This window comes from Triturus cristatus, chromosome 3_1 (assembly GCF_964204655.1).
Source record: "Triturus cristatus chromosome 3_1, aTriCri1.1, whole genome shotgun sequence".
In the NCBI taxonomy this organism is placed as follows: domain Eukaryota; kingdom Metazoa; phylum Chordata; class Amphibia; order Caudata; family Salamandridae; genus Triturus; species Triturus cristatus.
In genome coordinates this window covers 694,925,924-694,949,733 of record NC_140583.1, presented here as the reverse complement: position 1 = coordinate 694,949,733, position 23,810 = coordinate 694,925,924, and positions in this window count along the sequence as shown.

The window sequence follows — 23,810 nt, the reverse complement described above, 5'->3', positions numbered from 1 at the left end:
ATGGCATTAAAGAATGCATTGCCTGATCCCCGCAAGAATCCAGCGGCCTTTTACGAAGAAGTCGAAGGGGCCTTGAATTCTTGTACTATGACCTTAGCAGATATAGATCTGTTCTTTGGGCTTATTTTACCACCGGATATGTGGCGATCTGTACGGAAGGTGGATGATCAAGCCGCTTTTAAGGCTCGGTGGTCTGAGATTGAGGATGAGGATAAGGAGAGGAAGCCCGCGCAGAAACCGCCTCAGATTATCTTAGATCTCCCCGCTGCTATTTTGACCAAGTTGAAAACAATTATTCCCCCTAAAAAGATTGACTGGAACATGTTAGCCTCGTGTAAACAGAAAGTTGATGAGTCAGTTGCAGATTTCTTTACGCGCTTTGAGGAGACATTTCATGATTTTAGTGGTCAGTCACTTACGGATGATACGGGTCGACACCTTTTTGCCGATAAATATGTGGCGAATTTATTACCGGAAATAGCAGCTCGTTTAAAAGCGAGTGAAAGTTCTTGGTCCACCGCGTCTCCGACATCCCTCCTGACTATAGCTCAGTATTATGAGCGTCAGGAACAAGAAGCGAAGGGGCAGGAGGAGAAGAAATCGAAAGATTTGAAAACAAAGGTGATGTTAGCGCAAGTGTATGGTCCGCCCCGTCGGGGTGTCAATAGAGGTAGGGGAGGATTCTATGGTCCCCCTTCGGGTCGCTCAGATTTAAATAGGAATCAATGTGCGTATTGTAAACAATCGGGTCATTGGGCCAGAGATTGTCCGGCGTTGTATGCATCTCGTCAGGGGCATAATCAAGGTGCACCGAGAGGTAGAGGGGGTTTCCCGAATCTCAGAGGGAATTCTAATGATCGTGCTCGTTTTGAACCTACCATGCAGCAGCGAGATAGACCTAATGTCTTTGATCGACAGCACCAGTATCAAGTGTAAGGGCGGACCGCTCTGGGTACCATGATTCGCAGCATGCATAGGAATGCGTTGGATGGGGGTTGGAATCAGTTGAAGTGCCGGTTGATCAGAAGGGTCCTTATGTCTCAGCGAATGTTTTGGGTTCTACTGATCGGTTCCTAGTAGATACAGGAGTGACTCGTAGTGCGCTGTCTAAACAATTGGTTCCGAGGGCTCCCCCATCTGGCTTAATGGTTACATCGGTAGGGTTTGATGGTACACTCTCTCGAAGCCCTCTTTCTCGACCCCTTGCATTCCAGGTTGATCCTTTTTCTGCACCCTGTCCGTTTTTGCTTGCCCCGAACACGCCTGACAACATTATGGGTCTGGATATGCTCAAGCACTTCAGAGCTACGATCCGCTGCTCCCCCGCTAGAGTACGTGTGATATTAAACGATAATCACCCTTTGACAGAACGGATGTGTGTGGTTACAGAGGATACTGTGTTAGCTTCTCTCCCTCGTACTTTGTGGGCCATTTCAGATACCGATGTGGGACAGATGGTGATTCCGCCTGTCCATATTAGTGTCCAGGAGGGGGCGGTGTTACCACGCCTCCCTCAGTATCGTATTTCCCAGGAGGGGGAGGAGGCCCTCATACAGATTGTGCAGGATTTGATTAAGGTGGGAGTAGTGGAGGAAGTTCCCTACAATGTCTTTAACAGCCCGATTTTACCCATCTTGAAGAAAGATACGGATGCCAAAGTTTATCGGTTTATCATTGATTTGAGGGAGGTGAACAAGATCGTGATACCTCAGTATCCAGTGGTTTCCGATATCACGACGTTGCTCACTTTGGTCCCGCCAACAGCTACCACGTTTTCGGTTATTGATTTGAAAAATGCCTTCTTTTCGATCCCTATTCATCCTGATAGCCGATACCTTTTTGGTTTCACTCTGAATAATAGGTCTTATCGATTTTGTAGAGTCCCTCAGGGCTACACAGAAAGCCCTAGCATTTACAGTCAAGCTTTAAAAAGGCAATTGGACTCCTTTGTTCTGCCCGAGGGTGTCGCCCTTATACAATATGTCGATGACATCTTGTTGGCGGCTGACACTCCTGAGCTGTGTGAGAAGAGTACGTTATCCTTGCTTTCCTTTTTGGCATTTCACAATCACAAAGTATCGAGGAAGAAATTGCAATTCTGTAGACCAAAGGTGACTTATTTGGGTCACCTTTTGTCTAAGGAGGGGCGTGCACTTACACCAGATCGTATTCAATCAATTTTGGACACGCCAGTGCCTTCCACACAGAAGGACGTGCGTGCATTTTTGGGCCTTGTTTCTTTTTGTAGGCAATGGATATTAGGGTTTTCACACATAGCCAAGCCATTATTAGCCCTTTTGACAAAAGACACACCTATTCCGCTTCCCTGGTCAAATGAGTGTGACATTGCCTTCCAGAAATTGCGGCAGGCCCTTTGTTCAGCACCAGTGTTAGGGACCCCTGATTATACAAAACCCTTTTCGCTGTATGTGCATGAGAAAGATGGATGTGCATTATCAGTTTTAGTGCAGATGCACGGCGACAAGCAGCGCCCTTGTGCATATTTTTCGGCTGTACTTGATCCTGTTGCCCGAGCATTGCCTGGTTGTTTTCGCTCGGTTGCGGCGACAGCTGTGTCAATACGCCAAAGCGAGGGAATTGTGTTATCTCACAAACTGTTGGTATTAGTCCCCCATGCTGTTGATGCCCTGCTTAATCAGACGAAAACGCAGCATTTGACCAGTGCCCGTTTAACGGGATATGAGTTGACGCTTTTGGCTCCTCATATTACGTTAAAGAGGTGTGTAACGTTAAATCCGGCTACATTGTTGCCGTTCCCGGAAACTCAGTCTGAAGCACGAAAAGCACATGATTGTATTCTTGTGACTGAGGAACAGACAAAGGGTCGTATTGATCTCCAAGATACGCCCTTTCCAGATGTAGATGGAGAATTGTGGGTGGACGGATCATGCCTGAAGCTACCAGATGGTACGACTTCAGCAGCGTATGCAATTACCACACTGCAAACAATAGTAGAGACAGCACGCATACCACAGAAATCAGCTCAAGCAGCGGAACTTATAGCATTAACACGAGCATGTGAGCTCAGTACAGGATTGTGCGTGAATGTTTATACAGATAGTCGCTATGCCTTCGGAGTAGCGCACGATTTCGGCCTGCTCTGGAAGGAGAGAGGGTTTCTAACGTCGCATGGAGTACAGATAATGCATGGAGAGTTAGTTCACAACCTTTTGACTGCATTGACATATCCGAAGAAGATTGCTATAATTAAATGTAGTGCCCATAAGAAAGTGGTTGATAAAGTTGGAGAAGGGAATGCCTTGGCAGACCGGGTGGCACGGGAGACGGCAATGCACCCTGGTGCTACTGCCATGTACGTGGTGAAGTCGCAGGTAGAAAGATGGCACGATGCAAAGAGAGAAGTGCTGGAAATACAGAGGACCGCTTCTGACAAAGAACGGGAGCAATGGTCCAATGATGGAGAATTGGATGATGAGGGTTGTTGGAGAAATAAGCAGATGGATAGATGGAAGTTACCCACAGCTTTTGTACAACCGATGGTTCAGATGGCACATGGGCTAGCACATGTTGGAGCTTCCGCAATTGTAAAATTTCTTACTCAAGTCTGGGAGCATCCAGAGATTGCTAGCACGGCAAAGAGGGTAGTGCACACCTGTATGATTTGTCTGAGGTATAACCCAGGAAAGGGTACTCGAACTCCAGCAGGAGGATTTGTGATACCTACTGCACCCTTTGAGGTTTTGCAGATGGATTACATCCAGCTTGAGCGCTGTAACAATTTAAAGTATGTTCTAGTACTGGTTTGTGCCTTCAGTAAATGGGTTGAGGCATACCCTACGAAAGATAATACTGCAATGACTACAGCCAAGATGCTATTGAAGGAGTTCTTCCCTCGATATGGCGTTTGTAGACTGCTGTGGAGTGATAACGGACCTCACTTTATAGCGGATGTTATAAAGTATGTCCTGAAGGGTCTAGGCATTACCCAGAAGTTTCATGCAGTGTTTCACCCTCAGTCTGCAGGACTGGTTGAGAAGTATAATGGTACGCTGAAGCTCAAGATCGCTAAGATCCAAGCTTCGACTTCTTTGACTTGGCCAGATGCTTTACTGCTGGCATTATTGTCAATTAGATCGATACCACATTCTCGAACCGGTCTCACGCCTTATGAGATCGTTTTTGGACGCCCAATGAATATTTGGGGTCCACCAAGGCCTAAGGCTGTGTATGATGTACCTTGTGTAATGATGAATGATTATCTGGCACAGTTAACGGATAACTTGGTTTCTATTCATCAACAGGTCCGAGAGGCGCTCCCTGATCGGTCCACAGGCGAAGGACATAGTCTCCGACCTGGAGACTATGTTATGCTGAAGATTTTTGAAAGGACGAACAGCTTGGAGCCGAGATGGGTTGGTCCTGAGCAAGTCCTACTTGCAACGAGGACGGCTGTGCGGGTTTCCAACCGAAAGAACTGGATCCATTCCCTGCACTGTCGCAAAGTGCCGGCCGGATTGGTGGAGCCTGCTGTATTGACCGACCATCGAGAAATTCTGACTGCAGAGAAAGGCCGTGCTGTGGAACCGAACGACACTGAGGAGCTCTTTCCGGACCACGTGATTCCTGGAGGAAGACGATATCATCTCAGACCAAGGAAGTGAATTCTTCAGTATCTTGACAGGCTGTCAGAACGGCCCTTAGGTTACTGAAACGGAGAGCCGATGTGGCAAGGGGGGGGAATCAGCCCTGCATTAGTGTAGCGACACCCGTCTTGGCTCGCTGGTGTAGAAATCAACCGCTGCCTAAGGGGAAGAGTTCTGACCACCTTTTAGTTTCAGGAAGATATTGATTTTTCATTCTAAAATGGAGAAAAAGAAAATCCTTTGTGCAACAGGTTTTATTCTTACAGTAGCTATTGTTGGGATAACCACATGGTTTGTGGAGGATATGACTCCTGCTCGAGAGTTGCTTGTTTTGACTACTCCAGTGCCTGAGGAGCACTATTTTTATACCCTTCCGTATCAAGAGTTGAAGCATCGAGGAGCCTAGCGCGCAACCAAGATGGCCGCGTAGGTGCGAGGCTCCCGAGGACCTCCGCGACCTCCTGAATTAATCCTGGCGATATCCTGTCCTTGTTGAGGGGACTGTGTCGGTGAACCCGAGCTGAGGCGCCACCCGTTTTTTGGGCTCGAATCGGACCCCGAACACCGGTGGGAGCATCGATTGAAGGTTGCGGCCTTCTCCTCGCCGGCCCCCCGGATTGGAGTAGTGGGGCGATCCGGGGACGAAGTGAATAACAGCGGCGAGCGGGGCTGGGCGACTCGCTTACCCCGCACTTTCACTTTCGCTTTTGCGCCCTCCTTGCCTCAGGCGGGGTCGGGCTGCGGAGCGGGGTGCGGTGGTGTTGCCTTGTCCAGGTGCCCGGCTGACCCGCCGGCGGTGGGTTGACCCGCGGCCCGGTGGTCGCCCCCGCCCCCCCCCCTGACACCCGTGATTTGGTGTGGCGGCCCGTTTGGAGATCTTGGCACGACGGTGGAAGGGCCAGCATGTCCACCAAACAAGATGGCGACCGGGCGAAGATGAAGACAACCCGCCGTGGCACGGCGCACCAGGCCAATAGTATGGATCGCTATACGCTCCAGAAGGGTTCTCCGGAGACATCGCGGTCATCCCTGGTGGGCCCGACGGAGGCGCCTGCCCAACCGGTGGATCTGACCCTCCGGGACGTCATGGGCGCCATCGCAGAGATGAAGGCCTCAGTGGACCAGCGTTTCGATACCTTGGCGCAAAAAATTGACTCGGTCCTGGTGGATGTGGGCCTTGTGAGGGCAGACTTGTCAAAAACGAACGACCGAGTTGACTCCCTGGCCCACACCACAACGAGCCTCACTACGGACGTGGTGGCCCTCCAGAAGGAGGTGCGCCGGCTTGGCCAGGCGAGCGCCCTGATGGACCGGCGACTGGAGGATTCCGAGGGTCGGGCCCGGAGGAACAATGTTCGCATTATTGGTGTGCCGGAGGGCCGAGAGGCGGAGGCGGCAGATCTCTTCGTGGAAGAACTGATCCTGACCCATCTCCAGCCCCGGGGGCTGAGTAAGCTTTTTGCGGTGGAGCGTGCCCACCGGGTCCCTGGGGGCCGCCCTAAGACCGGTGCACCGCCGCGGCCTATTATTGCCCGGATTTTTAATTTCCGGGACAGAGACGCCATCCTCCAGACCTCCAGGCAACAGGGACCGGTCAGGCTGGACAACATGGATGTACACTTCTACCCAGACTTTACTCCGGCGGTCCAGAAGCAGCGACAGAGCTTTCTTGGTATTAAACGTCGCCTAAGGGACCTAAACCTCAAGTACTCAATGCTCTTTCCGGCTAAGCTGAGGGTGGAGGTGGATGGCCGTACGCACTTCTTCGACCGGCCCGAGGTGGCTGGGGACTGGTTAGATACTTTGCCTGGAGATCGGGGTGGGGGGGGCGCGGCTGGCGGGGAGGGCCCGCCGGATCAGAATTGAGGGGTGACTGTATAGGCCTTGCTCTGGATATTGTTCCTTTACCATATATTGCTTTCGTATGTTCCCCTCCCAGGGAGGTCGGGTGGGGTCTGCTGGGGGCTTCCCTCCTCCTCGGGGGGACTAGTTAGTACTTAGCTATGGGGCGACAGGCACACTGCACTTTGGGGGGGCTGTCTGGGCTCATGCAGGGGTGCAGGGAGGGGGGAGTTCTGTTGGGACCGGGGGGTGGGGGGGGTGTGTTGTTTGTTAGCACCGCAAGGCAAACCCGCAACTGTTTTGTTGTTTTTAAGATGCTCGGTGGGGGGCGACCGATTGTTTTGACGTATGATGGGGGGTAGGGATTTGATTGTGTTGTCATGGAATGTTAACGGCCTGGGGGATAGGATTAAGCGTGGTGTGGTCCTGCAGTATTTAAAACGTATTTCTCCAGATGTTGTCTTCCTGCAGGAGACACACCTTATAGGTAACACCTTTCATGCAATGAATCGGCGGGGATATCGTTTGGCGGCCCACTCCGGCTTCACTTCGGGCTCGCGGGGGGTGGGTATTATGGTCAAGAACTCGCTCCCGTTGGAGATTGACGAGGTGCGCCATGATGAGAGGGGACGTTACACTGTTCTGGTGGGACGAATGGAGGGTAGAGTGTTTATCTTTATATCAGTGTACGTCCCGCCTGGGTTACAAGCCACTACATTTGCGGACCTGGGGCGCCTCCTTCTGGACCTTCCGGGTGGCCTGTTGGTGGTTGGAGGGGACTTTAACGCGGTTGCCTCTGGGTCTATGGATCGCCATCCCCCTAGGGACCTCCCCCGGGCACAGGCGTGGCTGCCCGGCCTTTTAGACACGCTGGGCCTGGTGGATTGCTGGCGCTTAAAGCATCCCGTATTGCAACAGTACACCTTCCACTCGGGGGCCCATGGTAGCCTCTCGCGGCTTGATTACATCCTTGTCCCGGCGGCCCAGGCAGGGAGGGTGGGGGAGGTGCGCCATTTGGCACGGGGTATCTCAGACCACTCCCCATTGTTGTTGCATTTCGATGTCTTCCCGAGGGGGGATGGCAGGGTGGCCCCGATCAATGCATGGTATTTGCGCGACCCCACCATTCGTGCCGACTTGATCAAATCCTTACAGCGCTATTTCGATGAGAATGTGGGGTCGGTCCCGTCTGCCATCTCCCTGTGGGAGGCTTTCAAGGTGGTTCTTAGAGGGGAGGCCCTCTCCTTTATTTCCAATGCCCGGCGGCGCGAGCGGGAGGAGGTGACCCGGGTTGAGGCCGAGATTGCAGAACTGGAGGGTGACCTGGGGAGCGGGGTAACAGACGCCAAGTTGCATATTTTGCACTTAAAGCAGGCGGCCTATCGGGCCCTCGTCACGGAGGCGGCCAGGGGCCTCAGTAGAGAGCAGCAGGGGCGATTGTATGATGTGGGTGACAAGGCTGGCAAATTGATTGCGTGGTTGGACAAGAGGGAAAGAGCGAGCCGCGTGGTGCCTTTGATTGAGAGCGTGGATGGTGTGTGCGTCACTGAGCCGGAAGCCATTGTCTCCTGCTTCGCGGATTATTTCCGCGAAGTCTACTCCCCGGTTTCTCCCTGCTCGGAGGAAGATTCCCATGCCTTGCTTCGGGACATCGCACTGCCCTCCCTTACGGTGGAGGACAGGGATTCGCTGGATGCCCCGCCCACCTCGGACGAAATTGCCTCGGCTATTCGCTCGGTTGCATCCGGCAAGGCCATGGGCCCCAATGGTATTCCCATTGAGCTATACAAGCTACGTCCGGATGTGTTGGCGCCCCACCTGCGCGCGATGTTCCTTGCGGCCCACTCGCAGGGCTCCCTCCCGCCGGACCAGCGTCTGGCTACAATTGTGGTGATCCATAAGGAGGGGAAGCCCCGTGAGCGGGTCACATCCTATAGGCCGATTTCGCTTCTGAACGCGGAGCCCAAAATCCTCGCCAAGGTGTTGGCCAACCGGTTGGTTGGCGTGGTGGGCGATTTGGTCCACCAAGACCAATCGGGCTTTATACCACACCGCAACACGGCGCTTAATCTGCGGCGCTTACACGGGGTGCTCGCGCGTGTCCCATTTGTGCGGGAGCCGGCCATCTTGGCGTCCTTGGACGCCACCATGGCGTTTGATACGCTCGAATGGCCATATATTTGGGCGATGCTGGCGAAGTTTGGGTTCGGCCCGGGTTTCGTCAGCTGGGTCAAATTGCTATATTCGGGCCCGTTGGCGCAGGTGGTGGTGAATGGGCGAGTATCTGCCCCATTCGCGCTGGGGCGGGGCACGCGACAGGGTTGTCCCCTGTCGCCTCTCCTGTTCGCCCTGGCCATGGAGCCCCTGGCGGAGTGGTTGCGGTGGCACCCTTCTATCCGTGGTCTCCGCTGGACCCCCGAGCATGAGGACCGCGTGTCCCTCTATGCTGACGATATCCTTTTGTATCTCGCCTCCCCGCGCGAGTCACTGATCGTCCTGGTTGATGTTTTGCGCTCCTTCGGTCGCAACTCAGGCCTGGTCATCAACTGGGCGAAATCCTGTGTCTATGTGCTCTCCGGGGAGGCCCCGGTCTTGCCACGGGACTGTCCGATCCAGATTGCCTCCCAGGGTTTCCGGTACCTGGGTATATATATCACTCTTGACCCGGAGGCCCGCTATGAGCGGAACTTGCTGCCCCCCCTCCAGCGTCTGAGGGAGGACGTGGTGCGCTGGCGGCGTCTGCCGCTCTCGCCGCTCGGCCGAGCGGCCTTATTTAAAATGATGTCCCTGCCGCGCTTCCTCTACGCCCTCCAGAATACCATGGACCTGGTCCCGGCACGCTACTTTCGCGAGGTGGAGGGCCTCCAGCGGCGCCTGTTCTGGGACGGGAGGCCGCGTATTGCTCTGGCTAAATTGACGCTCCCGTGGTACGATGGAGGGGTCGCCCTCCCGGACATCAAACGGTACTACTGGGCCTCCCAACTAGCTGCAATTAATCATGGCCTTTACGGGCCCGCCTTGAACCCGGCATTTGAGATGGACAGGACGCTTCTGCCCGGTGGCGATTATAATCGAGCGCTCTACTCTGGCGCGCCCGACTCCCGTTTGACGGGACCGACGCGTGTCATGGTGCGTGTCTGGCACGCGGCTAATGCAGCTATGGGGTGGAAGGACCGTTTGACCCGAGCGTCTCCGCTGTATGCATCTGAGAGGTTGGGCTCCCTGTGGACGTCGAAGGGCTTCGAGAAGTGGGACACGATCGGAATCAGCACGGTGGGAGATCTCTGGACGAGGGGGGGATTCAAAACTTTTGAGACGCTGCAGGCGGAGTTTCAGCTGCAGGGCAGTGAGTACTTTCGGTACCTACAGGTCCGCCATGCGCTGGGCTCCGTCTTCCCGGATGTTGCATCCATTCCGGAGTCTTCCCCCCTGGAGGACAGAGTGCTAGATGGCCATGTCCCGGACAGCACGATCTCCCTCATATACAAAAAATTGATTAACGATAGATCGTGTCTGCTGACTAGTCTCCGCGAGGCTTGGGTTGCCGACGGGCTGGAGCTGGACGACGAGGATTGGATCTCCGCGGTGGCCTCTCCGAAAGAGGTGGCCATCCCGGCTCGCCTTCGTTTCGTCCAGCTCAAGATCCTTCACCGGGTCTACGTGACGGGGCCAAGGCTTTTACGTATGGGTTTTGCCGGTGATGGAATGTGTAAGCGTGGCTGTGGTGCGTTGGCGACTTTCATGCATATACTGTGGGAGTGCCCGAAGGTGGAGCGATTCTGGCGTGGTGTGCATGAGGTTCTACGAATGGTTACGCGTGTCGCGCTGCTGCCTGAAGCGAGGAGATGCTTGCTGAATGTCTGGGAACCAAATGACTACTCGGTCCCGCAGGCGCGGTGGGTGACTCTGGGATACATGATAGCCAAGCGTGATATTGCCCAATTGTGGGGATCCCAGAGGCCCCCTGCGGTGTCGGCCTGGAAAGAGCATTTGGATTGGTGTATGTTTCGTGAAAAGGTGGTGTATGTGGCGAGGGGTAAGCCTGGGGCGTGGATGAAACTCTGGGGCCCCTGGAACGCCTACCGCGGGGGTATTTGTGAGCCGCCGCTGCTACCGGCGGCCTCGCCGGCTCCGTCTCCCTAGATGGCGCCCCTCCCTTGGCCGCGGGCGCGCGGTCCCCCAGTCCCTGATCTACTCCCGTCCCCCTCTTCAGAATTTTGCTGCTGGTTTGGATCCCCCACTTATGGAGCACGTGTTGTCACTTTGGATCGAGGGTTGCCTTGCGGTTGTGGTTTGTTTACGTTGTTTTGCGTTAAGAAAATGGAACCGTACTGTGGGCATGGAGCTGTGAGGCCTGCACCATTGATCACTCCTGTCTTTCTACTGTGCACCGCTGAGAAAGCTTTTTGCTGTATGTATGTAATATGCTTTTGATGCTCTAGCGGCCGGCCGTGTGGTTGTAGGCCCATACCTGTAACTTCTATAAACTGCAATAAACGGTTTAAAAAAAAAAAAAAAAAAAAAAAAAAAAAAGAGTTGAAGCATCGCCAGTCTTACTTGAATAACACTTTCATCCAGATGTTGCATCATACCCATGTTGCCACGAATGCTACGAACTGTTGGATATGTGGCATGATGCCAGCTCACCAGAAGAAAGGAGGAACTCCGTTCATACCTCTTCCTTTTTCTCATAATGGCTCTTGTAGAGCATGGTACACTTTGCTTTTTGCCACACGGAAACCTACAGTGGGACGGTTACTCTTCAGACTTAATAGGGAATGTCATCAAGATAAGGATGGTTATCCACAAGCGAATGGGACAATTTGGGAATGGGAAGAGTATCGACCAGACAATGAATCGATTCCCTATATTTTCACAAACACTAGAGACACTGTGGGGAAGGACCGATTTGTGATTCAAGTGGCACAAGCTCAAGCGGACCTGTGCGTCCAGAGTGTGGGCTATATTCCTGTTGGTGTTAGCGATTGTGTCACCATCCTGAACATTGATGGGTTGAATAATAGTACCTTCTTAGCATCCCATAATACATACTTCGTATGTGGGAATAAGGGTTATTATCGTTTGCCAGCCGGTTGGTCTGGGGTATGTTATGTAGCATTCTTATTACCTCCTGTATTCTTGGCACCTGCATCTTATCATAAAGATTTGAAGTTGTTGAATAATGTGACTGTAAATAGGTATAAACGTACTCTATCTATTGATGATGTTGACCAGACCGATACTAGTCTGCAGCAGTATATTGATTTTAATTTAGGATTGTTCTTCTTTGTTGGAGCTGCCCTAAATAGTAGGAAAGTTCGAAGGTTAACAAGAGTTGTAGAGGCTGTGACAAATCAAACCGCTGCTGCTCTTGGGAATCTTACGGAAGAATTACAAATTACTAGAATTGTTGCATTGGAGAATCGTATGGTGTTAGATGTTATGTAAGCTGACCGAGGTGGAGCATGTAAAATTATCGGAAGTAGTTGTTGTGTGTTTATTCCTGACCACACGCCATCGGTCTATAATGCTATTAACAAGTTACATAAAATTGCATCTGAAATCCATACAGAAAATGGCACTTGGACCTTTTCTGGATGGTTTTGGGCATTGATCACCACATGGGGATGGAAGGTTTTAACTGGTCTCTGTATTATCGTAGCAATTTTGTTTTCCTGTTGCATTTGTATCCAATGTGGTCCTTTACTCTGTTCCCTATGTGTGTCACTCTGTATTCCTGATAAGAAAGCTATTGCCAATGTCACTTACCAGAAACATTTGACTAAAGAAATAGAAGAAATGATGAAAATTGACATATACGATGATTATTTTAATAAACCGGATGTCTTCAGTAAATGCTGAAAGGGTCGTCTGTTGAAAATTGAAACAACGATGTGATTAAGCATTCACTAAAGACATGAACTCCCCTCTACTCGGAACGGGTTTCTCTTCTTATGTTGTCTAATGTCCGGACTCCATTTTGTATTGTCATGTTTCCACGTGCTGTACACGAGAAGAGTCCTACCTTCTCGTTAGTTGCTCTTGTAATCTGCCTAGTAACAGTCTATAAATAGCTCCTTTGTCCGTCTGGCGCATGCCCAGACTTGACCACATCTGTTATCAGTTAATCCTCGCTTGACCATGTTTTCGCGGGCTCAGGAAATTGGTTACTCCGCCCACATATTGGTTCTGTATCGAAAATGTCCATAAAAGGTAAAGATGTTCGCCTCATGATGTATCCACCCACTTATGAGCCCCTCTGTTGTGTATAAAAGGGGACCGTGTACGCAAGTTCTTTGTGCTACCCTATGCAATACTGAAGGGTGTTGTATGGATTGTAGGACCACCCTTAAGGGTTAATAAACTTTGTCTTTGTACTTTGCAGTTTCCGTGCCAACTTCCTTGTAGATTCCATTGCAGGAGAGCGAACCCTTGTGTCCTGCGGGCCTAGCTGGGGCCTGTATTCATCACAGTGTGCTGGAACAGAGTGATACGCAGCCTGAATATACGTTCCTGTCTCATTCTCCTCTGTGCAAGGGCCCGAATACGCAGCCTCCTGGCTATCACGAATATTGCTGCCATTGTGGGTGGGTCTGTTGCATTGTGGGGTGGTTTAAGTACCTTGCACCAGTTTACCACCTGCATGCAATTGGTGTTAATAGCGATTTCTTAATTTGCGAATTTCGTGAAATCGCAATTAGCGACTTTTTCATACGTGTTAGCGAATTCTTATTTTGCGATATCATTTTTGCGATTTTCGCATAGTTAAGAAATCGCAAATTTAGTATTCGCAAGAAAAATCACAGTTTTCATGTTTCGCAGCCTAAGAAATCGCTAATTTAGCGATTTCTTAGTTTTCACTAGGGATGTGTGTCATACATATGAAATTGCGAAAAATCAGTCGCAAACGCTGTTTTTTGCAATTCGCAGCGTTTGCGACTAATTTTTGCTTTCATACATATGCCCTTTAATATCTCATCAGGAAGGAATTACATATTGACACAATCTCAGTGCTGCCATATGGCTATCAACTGGTTCCCTCACAATTTACCTTTTTTTTATAAAGTGTCACAAACAAGCTCTGTGCCTGCTCAGTTTACTCTCCCTGTCTATTGCGGACACACACTCTGTCATCAACACTCTCCTCTCTATCACCGATAGGGCGTTACTGCTTTCCCGGATAGTTCGCCCTGTCCGCCGCAGACACGCCTTCTGCCTGTGGGGAAAGTCTCCCTGTCTACCACAGACAATCTCTGTCCACCACCGAGACACCCCCCCCCCACACTAGGCACATTTTATCACAGACATTCCCCCTCCCCAATTCTCCCATCTGTGTCCATCACCCGTGCTCTACTCTTTACCATGGGCACCTGTCGTCTGGTGTAGGGACAGGTCGTGCTATCCTGGGAAGCAGACATGCCTTATCCGTGAGAGAGTGGAGAGTTCGTGACAGAGCGTGTCTTTAAACCAGACTTGCTCCGCGCACTCGCTCACATCTCCTCCGCCGCACTCTCTCCACTCCCAAGAGAACACAGTGTGCGCCACTCACACTTATCAGAACACACCTGATGCACCACTGGCACCGCAAGGGCCGTCTCTTGTGGCCCCAAGGACTCCCGCCCCCCTCACTGGTATACCTGCCAAGTTACCCCTTGGCGGGTGGCACCGTCAGCCGGGCATGGGTTTGTAGCCCACAGCCCTGCGCTCGCACGGATTTGTGAGTTCCATTTACGCTGTTCAAAAAAAAGCTACAAGTTCTTGAAAACAGCGGGCGCCTGGTTCCTGGCCTGGCTGAATATCACACATGACTGGGGACACCTGGACGATGTGCAAAATGCAAGGCCCCCTGAAATTCTTCCATGCCTCCTTAGCATTTTACACCATTTCATGTCACACTGTTATTTTTGCATAACGCATAAGCCACATTAATAGCGCGATCCTGAGACAGTTTTTTTCTTCTTCCTCGGAGTAAATTATTCCTCGTACTTAAGTTGTTTTCTTTCTTCTATGTTTTCATTTATTTCATGCTTCTCTTCCATCTGTTTGTTCCATTTCCTTTCACACAGCGCAGACCGGTTCAGCTGAAGGGTCCAGTGGGACCGGGGGTGGTACGTTATTTCTCTACTGCACATCATGCTTCCCTCACACTATATCCATTTACTTGCGGAATACAGTGGGATTGTGACGCGCCCATGGGAAGGTTGTGTTACGTCTGAAGGGCCACGAGGCTTCTAGACGAATTATGGGCGCTCATTTTCATGTATTTTAATTTCCCCTTTCCTATATATTAATTTATCTCCCTTTAGCACTTCCTCTGTCACCCTTTTTCTTCTTCTTTCTCTGCTCTCTGTTTATCTCTTTCCACTCTTCCTCTCACCATTTCCCTTTGTCTCTTTGCTGCTCTTTTTTTAAAAATCTCTGTATCTAGTCTTCTGCCGTCTCTCTTTCTAGCCATCACCCAGGCACTCATCCTCATTTCTTTTCAGCCCTCCTGTGGTCACTCTCTTCGTATCACGCACTATCTGTTCCCCTCTCTCAGTTTCACTCCTTCTCTCTCTCGCTTCCTCTATCTCTCTCTCACACACATATATGTGCGTGCACACACACACACACACACACTCTCTCTTTCTCTCTCTCTCACACTCACTCTCTCTCTCTGGCTAAACACTTTTAAGGTCACAAAGGCAAAAACTATTGGCTATGCCAATGCTTGTTCAGGTATTCAAAGGCAAACAGACTACTGCCTATTAAAATACATACCCTGTAAGGCTACAGTAGATGTGGTAAGCAAAGGCTGCCCACTTCCCTAGGTGCTGCTCAGTCTTATGGGCGGCAAAGGGCATCAGTGTTAATAGAAAGTTGTGCACAGGGGTGCTGAAAAATCTAGCAGTGCGGTGTTGGCTAACCTTTTAGATCCCAGGCACTCACATGAGGTTGCCACACCACCTGGTGATAACAACACTCCATATTTATGGCGCCTAAATCATCAAGCCAGTGTCAGTAAGCCCCCTGCAAACATTTTAATTTTAATAAAGTTCAGTTTAATAAAGGTTACTACTATAAGTAATTTGGCCTCAAGCCTACTTCCAGAAGGGTACTTTATTTCATGTTGCTGTCGAAAGCAACAGGACATCAGACAGCAAAAAACATCATTGTGAAGACGTGTGCGCAAACTTTATTATACTTATTGTATGAATTCAACATCTGTTAAAGGAGTTTACATACATTAACGCAACAACGATAAATGGTGACAGTTAAGGATATGGAAGGTGCATATGTATGGCCCCAGTTCACGGCATTTCCTGGTGTGCATCCTGCAGTTTCTCTGATTGGAGGTCAATGACATTGTATTCTTTTACAATGTCCTCCAGTCAGAGAGCTCCTTGACGTGCACTGTTGGGAATCCAAAACGAAGAGAAAATGTTTTGGATTCCAGATTCAGGCAGAAGTGTGACGGGAATGCGCGACCCCCTTTCCACAACTCCACGCCCCCCCTTGGGGGTCGCGCCCCACAGATTGAAGACCCCTGCTCTAGGGCCTGATGTTTCTCCACCAAAGCAGGTTTCTGCTGCTGGTGAGCTTAGCAAGCTCTAGCTTGAGCCTCCTCTTCTCCCTCCAGTCTTCCAGTTCCACTGGGGAAAGTTTTTCTTGATGAGGTTCTGCTCCCTACTCTGGGAACCACCACTGCTTCCAGCAAGTTGTTGGCCCACTCCACAGGCAGTCCCAAATCCACATCAGAATTTAAGATCATCTTATCCACCTCCTCCTCTTCCTGAATTTACAGCTCCTCTGCCCCTGGGACCTCGGCCCCTGCATCTAGGCTTCTGCCTAGATCTGAAAGACTTCTGCAGCTCCAGAACCTGAAACTCTTTGCAAAAGCTCTTCAGCTTGACCATAGCATAAGACTCTAACTGACCTGCTCAAACTCAATGGGGTATATTCACAAGAAAGTGTGCTAAACATCACCAAAAAATGTTACTGCAACTTTAGACATCTCTGCCTATCGCGGGAAAATAACCCTGTGTCAACGTGGAAATCACAACAAGGCGGCCCCATGCGATAATTTGCCGAAATCGCGGCCAATGCCCGCGATATGACCACCTCGACAGAGATAAAAACACAAACCCCAACGCGAAAAAACCTGCGATGGGCCAAAGCGCAATGAGGAAATCAGCGCTAAGGAGCACCTGGCCTGCAACACACACCTGGCAGGCAGAAAAAATCACCATAAAAGTAGAAAAAACACCCAAACACAAACTGACCAACACCCAAGCACCACGGAGGCAGCCGGAGCAGGTGCAGAGGACGAGCGCAACCCCACAAGCACCCCGGGGACAGGGAAGGGCAGGGACAAGAAGAAGAGGAAGACGAAGTTCAGTCCGCCGGCGAACAGGATCATAGTCACGGAGGTGATGGAACACCATCAACAACTGTTCGTCACCCCCAACGTGTCATTGGGCACCAAAAATGGAATATGGCGGGACATCGTGGACAAGGTGAATGCCGTCGGAGAGCACAAGAGGACAATGGATGAGGTCAAGAGGCGATGGAATGACATCAAGCAAAAGACCAAGGAGAAACTCGCAGCCAACCAGAAGGCAGCAATGCAGACTGGAGGTGGGGGCCCAGCGCCACAGCTCGTGCTGGATGACATGGAGGAGCTGGTGTCAACAGTCATCAGTGTGGATACTGTGGCTGGAGTCGGGAGACCGGACACTGCTCGACAGGACAAAACACAACCGCAACAGGGTGAGTGACCATCAGGTACTGGGGGGATTGGTGGAGATGGCCACGATGGCACACATGCACATTCAAGCAGAGCACAGTGCACACCCTCATTGACTCTGGGTCATCGCCCAGATCTATAGACTGTCACAATGTACAATGCCATGCTGTCTAAATGTCAACATGTACCATGCGGCTACATACATGTGGACATATTGTAACAGACCATCTCCCCTTCACATTGCAGGGCCACCGTCCACACCCTCTGCAGAGCAGTCCCAGCCACTCTTCACTGATGACGAGGACAACCCCAGCATCGACGCACAAGCCCTCCTAGACATCATTGACATCATCCGTAACTCACCTCCAGGATCAGGGCTGCCCAGCTGCAACGAGGAGGCCCCACCCACCACCCAAACCACCCAGCAGGAGGCACCAACGGCTCGGCAGTCTCCCAAAACCCCCAGGAACCACACAGGGCCTTCCAACGCCGTGTGCTGGAGGGCTAGAGGGAGCCGGCTGAGCAGGTGCGGGTGGGGTTCTACCTCATGGCTACCAAACTGGACGCCATCCATGGGTGTCTAGGCCCGCTACATGGTCTTCAACGAGCCCTGACTGACATCGCTGGAGTCATGACGTGGAGAGAAGAACACCTGTCCGCTCAGAGGGGCTCCAGCAATACCAGCCGTGAGCTGGCACACATGCGGATGGAGGACATGGTGGGGATGGAGGCAGAAAGGATGGCAGCCACCGGTGCATACCAGCAAAATGTAGCTGGGATCCACCATGCCCTGCAGATCCTCATCATGGCCTCACAAGTCGTAATTGTCATAGATAGAAATTGCCTCTTACTTGAAAGCCACTTATATATCAGCTTTTTGTCCTTACTCCTTGTATTCAATGGAGAAGCCTAATGTCACTATCACAAAAGAATTACAATTACCTTTGTGCCCCCATATCTCAAAAGCCCTTATGAGAGTGGATCTAACAATATCACTTTACAAGAAGAATGCTTTTTGGCAAATAATAACTCCGCCGCAACTTTTGGCTGGAGGATAGTATAAACAGCGAGTTAGAAGATTAGATAGACTAGAAGTCAAACTCGCGTTCACCTATGCCTCAAATACACTAATGCTCTGTCAGGAGCAATCCACACAACCAATACAGGCCTCAAAAAACCTTCCACCTTTAATCCACCCACACATATGGTACCGGACCAGGTTTTGGTTTTTGAGAAGGCGGTTACTCATGACATCACCACACTTTGTGCCAGTAGAAGTACTACTTATCTAAATTTACCTACAGTGGAGAAACAAGCCTTGTACACATTAAGCAAAGAGACCTCAATAACAATTAAACCCACCGACAAAGGCGGAGCTATGGTGGTCCTAGATACAGACACGTACCGTAATGAATGTCTCAGACAGCTCGATGACAGGAAATCGTATTGCCCACTAGCTGTAGATCCTACACCTAGGCTCATAAAAGAAATAGGGACTTTAGTAGAAGAGGCTAAAACAGAGGGATGGATAACATCACAAGAAGCATGCTTTTTGATTACTGACCATCCGGGAATGCCTTATTTCTACGTATTGCCTAAAATGCATAAGGCCCTTAGACCGCCTCCTGGACGTCCCATCATTTCAGGGATAGGGTCTCTGTTAGAGCCCCTATCCAGTTTCGTTGACCATTTCTTACAGCCATTGGTCAGAGAGATGCCTACCTACTTGCAGGATACGAAAGATATTCTGAGACTATTACCAGAAACTGAATTTGATATAGAAACTGATTTTCTGGTAAGTCTGGATGTCGAATCTTTATACACCTGTATCCCACAAGAAGAAACCTTGGAAGCAGTAAGATGTTTATTGGCTGCGAAAGATCTAGATACCATCACGTCAATGCATTTCATTATGGAGTGTGCGAGATTGGCCATGACTGAGAACTTCTTCAAATTTGAAGACACGATTTATCTTCAAACCTCAGGTACATCAATGGGCAGTATTTTTGCGCCCAGCTTGGCGAATCTGTACGTCCATTTGTTTGAGCAGAAATGTATCTTTGACCACAGCAATCCCTTTCGTCATCAGATTTTGCTGTGGAAAAGATACATAGATGACATCTTTGTTATCTGGTGAGGCACAGCAGCAATGATATTAGAGTCCCACACATGGCTTAATCAACAGAATTGTTATTTGAATTTCACTATTGAGTACAATAAAGTTTGTCTGCCATTTCTTGACATCTCTATCTGCTCTTCTCAAGGGAGACTAGGTAGCGATCTATATCGTAAGCCAATGGCAAAACACTCACTATTGACCTTCGAGAGCCACCATCCTAAACCTCTTCAGGAAAATTTGCCAGTAGGGCAATTCCTGCGGATTCGCAGGAAGTGTTCAGATGTGGATACGTTCCATCTTCATGCAGAAGCTTTGTCTGAACAATTAAAAAATCGCCTATATCCCAAAAGATTGGTTAAACAAGCCTGGAAACGAGCAGCTAACAACAATCGAGATGCTCTTCTTGGACCACAGACTGACAAGCTTCCTCTTACTAGACTTACCTTTGTCAACACATTCAGCACCCTTTCCAATAGAGTACAAACAAGTGTACATAGACATTGGAAGCTTCTCAATATAGGCAATGAAAATATTCCAGCGCCTCTTTTTTCTTTCAAAAGAGGATCCAGTCTTCGGGATAGTCTGGTACATACATACAAGGCCAAAAAATACATCCTCTAATACGGTCAGTACCTTATGGGACATGCCTGCGCTACAAGGACATTTCCCATGTGGGTCTTGCACTGCTTGCCCACAAACACAACAAACTAAAACAATAGACATAGGGACCGGAAAACCTTGGGTCCTCAAGAAACATACTAACTGTAACACCGAAAAGGTTATCTACTTGATCACGTGTCCGTGTTCACTAAAGTATGTAGGAATGACGATACACAAGGTTAAACTGCGTATAAATGAGCACAAAAGCACCATCAGGTGCAACAAGCGAGCTACAAGACTCACAAATCATTTCTTGACGCAAAAACACAAGGCAGAGGAATTAAGATGGACGGTTTTAGTACAGCCGTTCATACCATCTCATGTAAGTGATATCACTAGGTTCCTATACATTAAAGAACAAAAATGGATCTTCAAACTTAAGAGCGATAGCCAGGGTCTGAACGACGAAATACCGTGGGTGACTTTATGAGGTACAATGGTTGTCACCATCAAGATGAGTAGTTTATTATTGATTTGTCATACATTAATTATTTGGACTGTAAGCATTACAATAATATTACAGATTGTTTGGAGTATATAAACCATGTCATTATTGATACTGCGACAAGGTTTTGCAAACCTTTTTTTAAAAAGGTTATTAGTTTTTCCATATAACATATACTTCATACTATTAATACGCATTTTGTATTTTTGTATCCATTATGCATAAGGTTTAGTTGTATAAATTCCGCTACCAGCGGTTTCTCAAATCAACATTCCTCCTAGTGCTTCGCTCGTTTTTGTAACAACAGTAATTGAGCCAGCTTTAAGTATTTAACAGCAGATTTTACTGGTTCTCACCCTGTATAAGATGTTCTCCATTGTTAAGTTCTGAAGCGGCTATCGGTTCCTTTGAGCCAACACATTTTGTTTAGTACAACACACATGAAGAAAAACTACATTTCCCTTGAGGCGCTGGTACGTGCACGCTTTGCGTGCAGTTCCGTACTTCGCTGATGTCACGCGCATGCATCTTTGAGGTTTGACGACGCAGACTCGAGGTGCACAACAATAAGGATGTTGAATGGCCGGCTCTTATTTAAAGACCCTTTCCGGTCCGTTGGTTACCTTCCCTTCTGGCTTAGGTCCAGCCAGAGGTACCGACAGACAGGTAAGACCCGGATTCAAGTCCGGAGTTTTATTTCCAATTTTCAATTTTAAACTCGCCTCTAGCTGTATTTGAGGCATAGGTGAACGCGAGTTTGACTTCTAGTCTATCCAATCTTTTAACTCGCTGTTTATACTATCCTCCAGCCATAAGTTGCGGCGGATTTATTATTTGCCAAAAAGCATTCTTCTTGTAAAAAAAATGGATCCACTCTCATAAGGACTTTTGAGATATGGGGGCATGAAGGTAACTGTAATTATTTCGTGATAGTGACATTAGGCTTCTCCATTGAATACAAAGAGTACGGACAAAAAGCTGATATATAAGTGGCTTTCAAGTAAGAGGCAATTTCTATCTATGACAATTACGAATTGTGAGGCTGCCTAAAATTTTTTAGTTGCCTTATGAGAATAGCAATTTCTTTAAGATCTTGCAGACTAACATTGTGAATTCTAGTATCCAATTTAGTACCTAGGAGTTTCTCGTAAATAAGTTTTGGTAATCACATTGTAGGGCGGACATTGAATGTATTAAGGTAACCATAATTTTAGAGTACGTTACAGACTCTGATTAAGTTGTTATGTTTATACCTTATATATAGAGCGGTGCCTCCTATCCTGAGCGGATGCCAGGTGAGGTGAGGAGCACACCCGCACAAAGCCGGGTAAGTGCATGAATTTGCATTATAAAAATGTTTTGACAATTTATACCAGTGGATAAATGATATATAGATATAGCATTAGATATAACTAAGGCATAGCTAAGATTAAGTTTCTCTTTCACAACTACAGTACTGAGAACGGTTTTTAGGAGGTCTTATTTTCTGTCTTTCATGCAGGATTGCATCTAACACTCCTGTTACAGTTATTCCAATTTATACGCACAGGAGCAAGACAGGTTGTATCTATCCAACCATTTTTTTCTGTTAGCTATCTTATTGGTTTTTGCACATAAGCACAGTTTTTGCAGTAGTGTTTCCCTTTTCTTAGGTCCTGACGAAAGCCAGGGACAAAATATCCTTAGGCTGAAACATGTAGACCTGCCATTTTATATGGCCTTCTTACAGTTATTTGTTGGAAACTGTATACGCACTGTTTTTATGTTTGACACTAAGATAGCACCTAGTAAAACATTTTTGTATCCTAGTAGTCAATTTTAAAACAGCACTTTTTTGCACAAACACTTTTATTCATTTGCACTGCAACTTCTAGCTTTGAGGCAACTCATCTAGGGCTCATTGTAACTTCCATCTTTTACAATTCCCTGAAATATCTGCCAGCTCCCTTCGATAACTGTGAAGGTTGTAGCATACAGATACACTAGGGTTGTTACCCAGTGGAATCCCAAATGATGAAGCATGCCACTTCAGTGGGTGATGGGATTCTATCCTCATAGAAAAGATTCTCCTAATGAATTCAGTTTGACTGGTTGTTGTTAGAGTTGAACTTATTTCTTAACCTCTTTTTTCAGACCAGCCGTTTTTCAATTGTGTTTTTTGATGTTGAGGTTGGGGACTTAATCCTGTTTGGTCTTTAAATATTTTCCCTTGGACCCCTTTTTTGAATGATTTTGTGGTATAGAGCAAGCATGACATATGTCAATAGCAGCTCGGCATAGTTTTTTCTTGATTGGAACTTGTGGTGGGCCTCCTGAAGTGCAATTGTAAATTCTGGCAAACAAGAGATCATATTTCTGGCAAAATTCTGTGTGCGTTGCTCCCTGGCCATCCAGAGGGCAGTATTGCTGTCCCAAAAGTTGAGTAGACCGGCAACAATTGGGCGTGCTGGTGCTCCCGGAGAGGAGCAAGCATATAACACGGTGAGCACATTCCACAATAAGAAGAGGCAAAAAGAAGTCAGTGCCAAACACAATGGTTAATATTCTGTCCCCATAAACCTCTAGTTTGTTCATGTGGACAGATTCGGGATTGGCAACTATTTAAAGATTATTGCAGTGAGATCACACCTCCAAATCTTCATTTTTCAGTGCTATCACTTTGAGCACCATCTCCATGTTAAATAGTGAATCTACTCAAGATGACTTTGTGTCCTCAACCACTGATATGCACAGTTCTGCATCTTGTAGTTGCCCAAGATGCTTTTCAAGTTTTAAAGTGATGGCATCCAACCTGGCACTCGAGTCCATTTTGGGGTCAATAGAAATCAGGCTCTGTTGCATCCCCAGTCGGAAGGCCTGCATGCCAATGGCTCAGGGAGGGCTGTCTGAGAGGGACTCGCCTCCTCTGGGATCTCCAACCCAGTGTCTGCTATTTTAGGCTTCTGGAGAATTTCAAAATGCAGTTTATATTGTAGACCCTCAGATTTGCCCACAGCACCTACGATCTGAGGCCCAGTCAGGCACCTCAAGGAGTTAGATTGCGTTGAATAGGTAGATGCAGTATCCACTAGCCATTGGGGATGCTGTGTGAGAAGGAGAACTGTCCAAAAGCAGGTCCCACCTAACCTTCACATCTGACACCATCGTAGAGTGGCAAGAGCAGACCCAGCCTTCCCAGAGGGACGTATTCTCACCAGAGTCCACACAGCAGCTTCTTTGAGAGCTAGGTCTCAATGGCAAGCAGCCACCACACTCATGCAGCCCAGCCCGGGGAGGGTAGGTATCAGTCTAGCCATTATAATTTGACATGGAAGGTATGCTCCCACTTAAAGGCCTGATACTGAACACAAAGCATTCGTAGTCTCCCTTATTCAAACCTCTCAGGAAATTCAC